This window comes from Nanorana parkeri, unplaced genomic scaffold (assembly GCF_000935625.1).
Source record: "Nanorana parkeri isolate BGI_ZX_2015 unplaced genomic scaffold, ASM93562v1 scaffold3, whole genome shotgun sequence".
Classification (NCBI taxonomy): Eukaryota; Metazoa; Chordata; class Amphibia; order Anura; family Dicroglossidae; genus Nanorana; species Nanorana parkeri.
In genome coordinates, this window is record NW_017306271.1 from 513890 (window position 1) to 520212 (window position 6323).

The window sequence follows — 6323 nt, forward strand, 5'->3', positions numbered from 1 at the left end:
AGATATTGGCTGCAGTCACAGTTTGGCCAATAATTTTTGGCCTGACTACTTTGAAAAAAATTGACTTTTGTCAAACAAGGGGTGTACCAAGGGAGCCACACCTGCTGATCTAGCTGAAATTCAAGCAGTGTGTGGCCCCCTCAGGAAACAAACCTCCCTGCTCGAAGTCCATTTTTGAATTGACGTTTGTCCAAGAAGCTAGTCTGAAAATTCAAGCTATGACTTAGAGTAGAGAGCACACTTGATGTCCATTGTTTATACTCACCTTTCCTGCTGCCTGTGCCACCAAACTCCACTCCAATCCTGAGAAATCTTCTGCTGAAGTCCAAAGGGAACCCAACACTTCCAAAGGTGTTGACCTTTCTGGTCCCCTCCAATTCTCACTGAATGCTCCTGCTGATCATCACGTCACTGCTGTTTACTGTACTGTGGAGGAACACAGGTGATCGACACTCCTGGAAGTGTCGGTTTCCTTCAGACTTCAACAGAACATTCTGCAAGATTGGAGAGCAGTGAAGGCAAAAAGAAAGGTGAATATTTACATTTCTCTTTACAGGTATTCAAAAACGACAACTCTTGATTTCTCAAAACTACATATGCCATCATGCATTGCTTTCAGCAAGCAACGATAATGTTACATTGTTCAGAAGGCAGGCTATGTGAGAGTTGTGGCACAAGGGTGTCAGTGCATTGAGGAAGTACATCCTATGGGCACATGCGATTAGTAAATTTACAAACTTGTAGATTTATATGGTTATTAGGAGTGGCATAGAACTTATGAAAATCCATTATAGAAATACATTTTATTTTTGACCATAGATTACCCTTAACAAGTTAGCAATAGCAGCTTCCTTTTTTTCTATTCTGACGTGTTCCCTTTAAGACTGATACATAGGCAAGTCAAGCCAGTAGCCTTTTTGTATACCAATGTCTGAACTGTGTATATAGCCCATAACAACCAATTTGCTTCCCCTAGGGCAGACTAGAAAATGAAAAGGAGTAGCTTCTTCCTGGGGGTAAGAGACTGTGCCTCTTTCAGACATTTTCAATTATGATGCCCAGTGTGTTTTTCCTGTCAATTGCTGAACCACTTGGAGCAGATGAGACACAGCAGAGGGATTGTGCGGTTACTCAGTGTGGATCATATAGCCATTGTAATGTAATGTCTGGAGCCTCCGCTAAACCAGACGGTCCTGCCTAGCAAGAATGATTAGTAGATAAAGTCTTATTGTGTTCACAAAACAAAAATTCTTTAGGAATGAGAGAGTCTGTCACTTATCTTCAAACGTCGCCAGTAATATACTGAGATAGAGGTTAAATGACAGGCTAGATGTAGCAATATCTCCTTCACTTGTGTTGCTTTGGAGTGGGTGTGATAGACGTCAGCTGGGTGTCAGCCAAGTGGAGTGTAGACATCAAAGGTAAGTATAGAGGGAAGGAGTCATCTAATAACACAGGTAACCGTAATAATAGACACTGTTCACCATACAAACCTGGCTGAAAGGTTACAGCGTCTACATGTGCCAAGATTTTTTTTATACATATATACAGCCTGTGCTGTGTATTGTCGGCATAAACCATTGGTAGCCTCTCTTTTATTATACCATAAAAATCATCCTTGTAGGTGAAAAACATTTGCTTTATAATAGAAATTATGCATTGGAGTATATTCACTCTTGGTGTTTTAAGCCCCTCTCTTCTCATCACATGCTTCGTTCATTTACCCCGTATTTGGGCAAGCCATGCCTACTATTTTTATGTCCCTCCTCTAAAAAAAATTGGGTTTGCTTCTGCAAATAGAGGCAGATATAATAAGAGCTGGCTATACACAAATAGGATAATTTACTAATACTTGAGCAGGCAGAATCTGGAGCAACTGTGCATTTCAGCCAATCAGCTTCTAGCTTTCATTTTCAAAGCCTAATTGAACGAGCTGAAGGTAGAAGCTGATTGGTTACTATTAGGGATGCACCGATACCGTTTTCTGGTAGCGAATAAGAGTACCGATATTTTTTTTCCCGGTACTTGCTGATGCTGTATACTGATACTGGAAGTCCCATTAAGGAAGCCGGGCAGTGTGTAATCACACCAGGTGACGAGGAAGCATGGAGCCGGCTTCCTGACCAATCAGGAAGCCGGGGGGTGAGTCAGTATATGCAGTCCGGCTTCCTGATTGGCCGGAAAGTCGGCTCCATGCTCCCATGACAAGGAAGCATGGAGCCGGCTTTCTAGCCAGTCAGGGGGGAGAGTAATGACTCTCCGCTCGGCTTCCTAATTGGCCAGGTTCCCGATCAATCAGGCAGCCGGGTGGCAAGTCATTACATGCCGCCCGACTTCCTGATTGGCCGGGAGCAGGCTCCATGCTTCCTCGTCACCAAGTAGCGAGGGATCATGGAGCCGGCTTCCTGGCTGATGATGACGGAGCATGGAGCCAGCTTCCCAGCCAAACAGCCAGGCTGCGTGTAAAGACTCGCCACTCAGCTTCCTGATAACAGACGTTCCGGTATCAGGATAAATATCGGGAGCATTTGGGCGAGCACCTACTCGCCTAAATACTCGGTATCAGTGCATCCCTAGTCACTATGCACAGCTGCTACAGATCACACACTAATATTTTGTTGGGCAGCCTTTAGCTTTGATTACAGCACGCATTCGCTGTGGCATCCTATCAATAAGCTCATGCAATGTCACAACATTTATTTCCATCCAGAGTTGCATCCATTTTTCAACAAGATCTTGTAGTGATGATGGGAGAGTCGGACCACTGCGTAAAGTCTTCTCTAGCACATCCCAAAGATTCTTAAAGGGGTTACAGTCTGGACTCTGTGGTGGCCAATCCATATGGGAAAATTATGCCTCATGCTCCCTGATCCACTCTTTCATAATTTGAGCCGCTGCAATTGTCATGTTGGAATATGCCCGTTCCATCAGGGATGAGAAAATCCATTGATGGAATATCCTAGTCATTCAGTATATTCAGCTAGGCAGCTGACCTCATTTTTTGGGCACATAACGTTGCTGAACCTAGACTTGACCAACTGAAGCAACCCCAGATCATAACAAAACTAAATCCAGGTGGTGACTTTTTTGGGAGGGGGCAGGCAGTGTATATTACCATGACAGGTTCCTTTAATAAGGTAATTTAAAAGAGATGTGTATAGTAAAGAGGACACTGTCCTTATACAGAGAAGTCTCAGACAGAATAGAAATTGCCTATAAACCGGCATAGAATGAATTTCCTTATCAGTCAGTTTTTAGGAAAGATTAACTGAACTGAATTTATTCTTCCTTAAGAAGAGGCATTTCAGTCTGGATATGATATCCTTGTATAAATACATAAATAGGACTATTAGCAGCCAAACTTGGTGCAAAGTTGTTCTCTCACACGCTCTTACAATAAGGCTTATTTACAGTAAGAACTGTGAAAATGTGAAATAGACTTCCACAGGGGCTAATTCTATCTACGCTGTAAAAAAAAAAAAGTCTAAATATACAAATTATAGCTGGCTATTAAAGTGACACTAAACTCAGAAGTTAAACCTTAAAAATACATTCAGGTACCTTAACTATTAACAATAATGTATCTTATTTGTGAATCACTCAGGTGTAGATCCTCCAATCATGCTGACACTGTCCTTCCTTCTGCTTTTGTCCCCAACTCCGCATGGTCCCTGTGTGTGTTGTAAAGTAGTCACCGCTCTAAGCTTGCTTTCAAGACTACAATCTCAATACAAAATAGTAAACTAAACATAAGATTGTAGTTCATCACAAGAGTGAGCTTGGAGTGGTGGCTATTTTACAACACACACAGGGACCATGAGGAACAAAAGTAATCACCCCCCAGAAGGAAGGACAGTGTCAGCACCAATTCAGAGATGATTTGAGCATCTGCAACTGAGTGATACACAAATAAGATACATTTTTGTTAATAGTTAAGGTAATTGAATGTATTTTTAAGATTTAACTTCTGAATTTAGTGTCACTTTAATATTCAGAAGTAATAACTCTGTAGATTGTTGATCCAGGGAATATCACTTTGCCTTTGGAGATCCAGAAGGATTTTTTCCCTATTAGAGCAAATTGGACTATGTTTCCTGAGGGTTTTTTTCTCCGTACCTTCCCCTCTATCATATGTCAGGTGTTTAAAGTGTATCTAAACCCAAAATCAAAAATGTAATATACTGCAGGTTACCAATCCTAAGGCCAGGGTCACATCCGTGACTGAGCGGCAATCATGCACGAAACTGCGCAGTCACGAAGTCGCACACCGCCACTGTCCTGAGATGTGCGTACCGGGATTGCCCAAGTCTACAGCAGCCCTAAAAGCGGAACTACAACCTCTTATCCTTTGCAGCCAAGGAAGGTGCCAACTTGAGCTCCATTTGGATTGGTCATGGTGCCTATTTGATCAGCTATGACAGCAGCCATTTGAAGGCTTCTAAGTTTGGTTGAGAGCTGAAATAAGCACGCTGACAACCTTGAGAGTTGGCATGCCTTAAAAGTAACTGTTTTTGGGAGATGTTAAATTGGTGGGTTTAGTTCCACTTTAAATGCGGCTGCATTACTTTTCTTATTTTTAGGCTTGTTTTCCTTTATTTTCACCTGATGATCTGGCAAGTCTTTTTTTTTTCAACTTGCTTTAACAGACTAGGCTGTCCAGCAAAAGGGACTAATAGAGGGTTGAGACAGTCCATTTAAAGTATAATTAAACTGTTTTTCTTTTTTTGCATATATCTGCTGCTAGTAAGCAGTAGATCTATGTAAAAACATTTAATTTTTTTTTTAAAAGTTACCAAAAAGGCAATTACTTACCACTGTTAACGCCGCTCGCTCCCGTCTGAAGATCTGAAGCTTCTCGAGGGGCTAAGCAGGATGATGGGGCAGGCGCATGTGCAGTAGAGATCTTCGGCGGGGGGGAGACACACAGTGGAGGTGAATGCACGCAGCCAGGAGCGTGCACGTTGGACAGACACCATGGGACACAGAAGACACAGCAGTCAGAGCTGGATCAAAGAGCGGCACCAGCGCTGGAGGGATTGCTGAATACAAGTGGAAGGAAGAAGATGATCGGATCAAGAGGCATCATTTAAGTCCTTAAAAACAGCATGGCGGGGGGAGGAAAAGAATTGTGACTTTAATGTCACTTTAACACTCATAGGGGTGCATACAATGGTCAGCTTTAATCCATTTATGTAAAACCTTTATCCCAGGAAAAGGAAAAGGGTTCCGATTTAATTTGTTAGTCAATTCCAGTTGAATCTACTAGTCTAACACTACCCTCCTCGCAGGGAGACAATTCTGCTGTCCAAGTGTTGCCCGTTGCTCCTCCATACAGTGGAGCCACCCTAACACAGAAAATGTGTTACTGATCACCAGGTGAAAATAAAGGGAAAAAAAGACTAAAAAAACGAATGCAACCATCACATTTAAAAACTGGTAAACTGCAACATATTTTTGCAAACCTTTTTGGTTTTGGGTTTAGATGCACTTTAAATTATTGGTTTATGTCCAAGGACATGTCTTTCTGTAGCCTAACTACGTAAGTGTGTAAATGTCTCCACAAGCTTAAACCAAATGAGAATCAAGTACATATGAATGGGAATATTGTTTCTTGCAGATGTGGTACACTATACAGTTGTTTGATCTCATTTTAATTCACATATCTGGTTTGCTTCTTTCTAGCCCTTTCTAGTTAAAACAAGCTGTAGCACGAAAGATTTTTCAGACGCAAAAAAAAAATTCCGCTTAATGAAATTTAAAAATGTTCTGTGAGTTCTTGGAAATCTGAAGTTAATTAATCAATGAACAGAGTAAATGAAGTATTTCATGCATAAAGTATCTAGTCTCATTTATCTAAAGGCTTGTAAACAAGCCCTAAAAGGAAGTCCTTGCCTGGTGTCAGTGTACAAGCAGCACATCGATCCCAATGGCTCCATCTACACTAGTGTTCCGCATCAACAGCACTACATAATGTGATGCATGAAAGTGAAGGCAGGCTATGGTGTCAGTGCACAGCAGTCTTCCTTTACAGTCTCCCCTGGGTGGGCTTCCTTTCTGGGAGAGTTAAAGCACATTCCAGCTCGCCTCATTTTTTCAATAGTGGGAGATTCACTTAGCATCTGGTTCTTGCAATACCTCAGCCTTAGGCTAGCCACATATTGCAAATATCTCATTGGAATCACCAGATTCTTCTTCAGCTCTCGTCAAATTGGCTGAGGGGTTGATGAGTTGAATGAACACCAGGAGAAAAATGTCCTTTTCTTTGTAGAAAATGGCACACATAACATCATGCCAAAAAAGTAATGTTCGTTAACTGGCTTTGG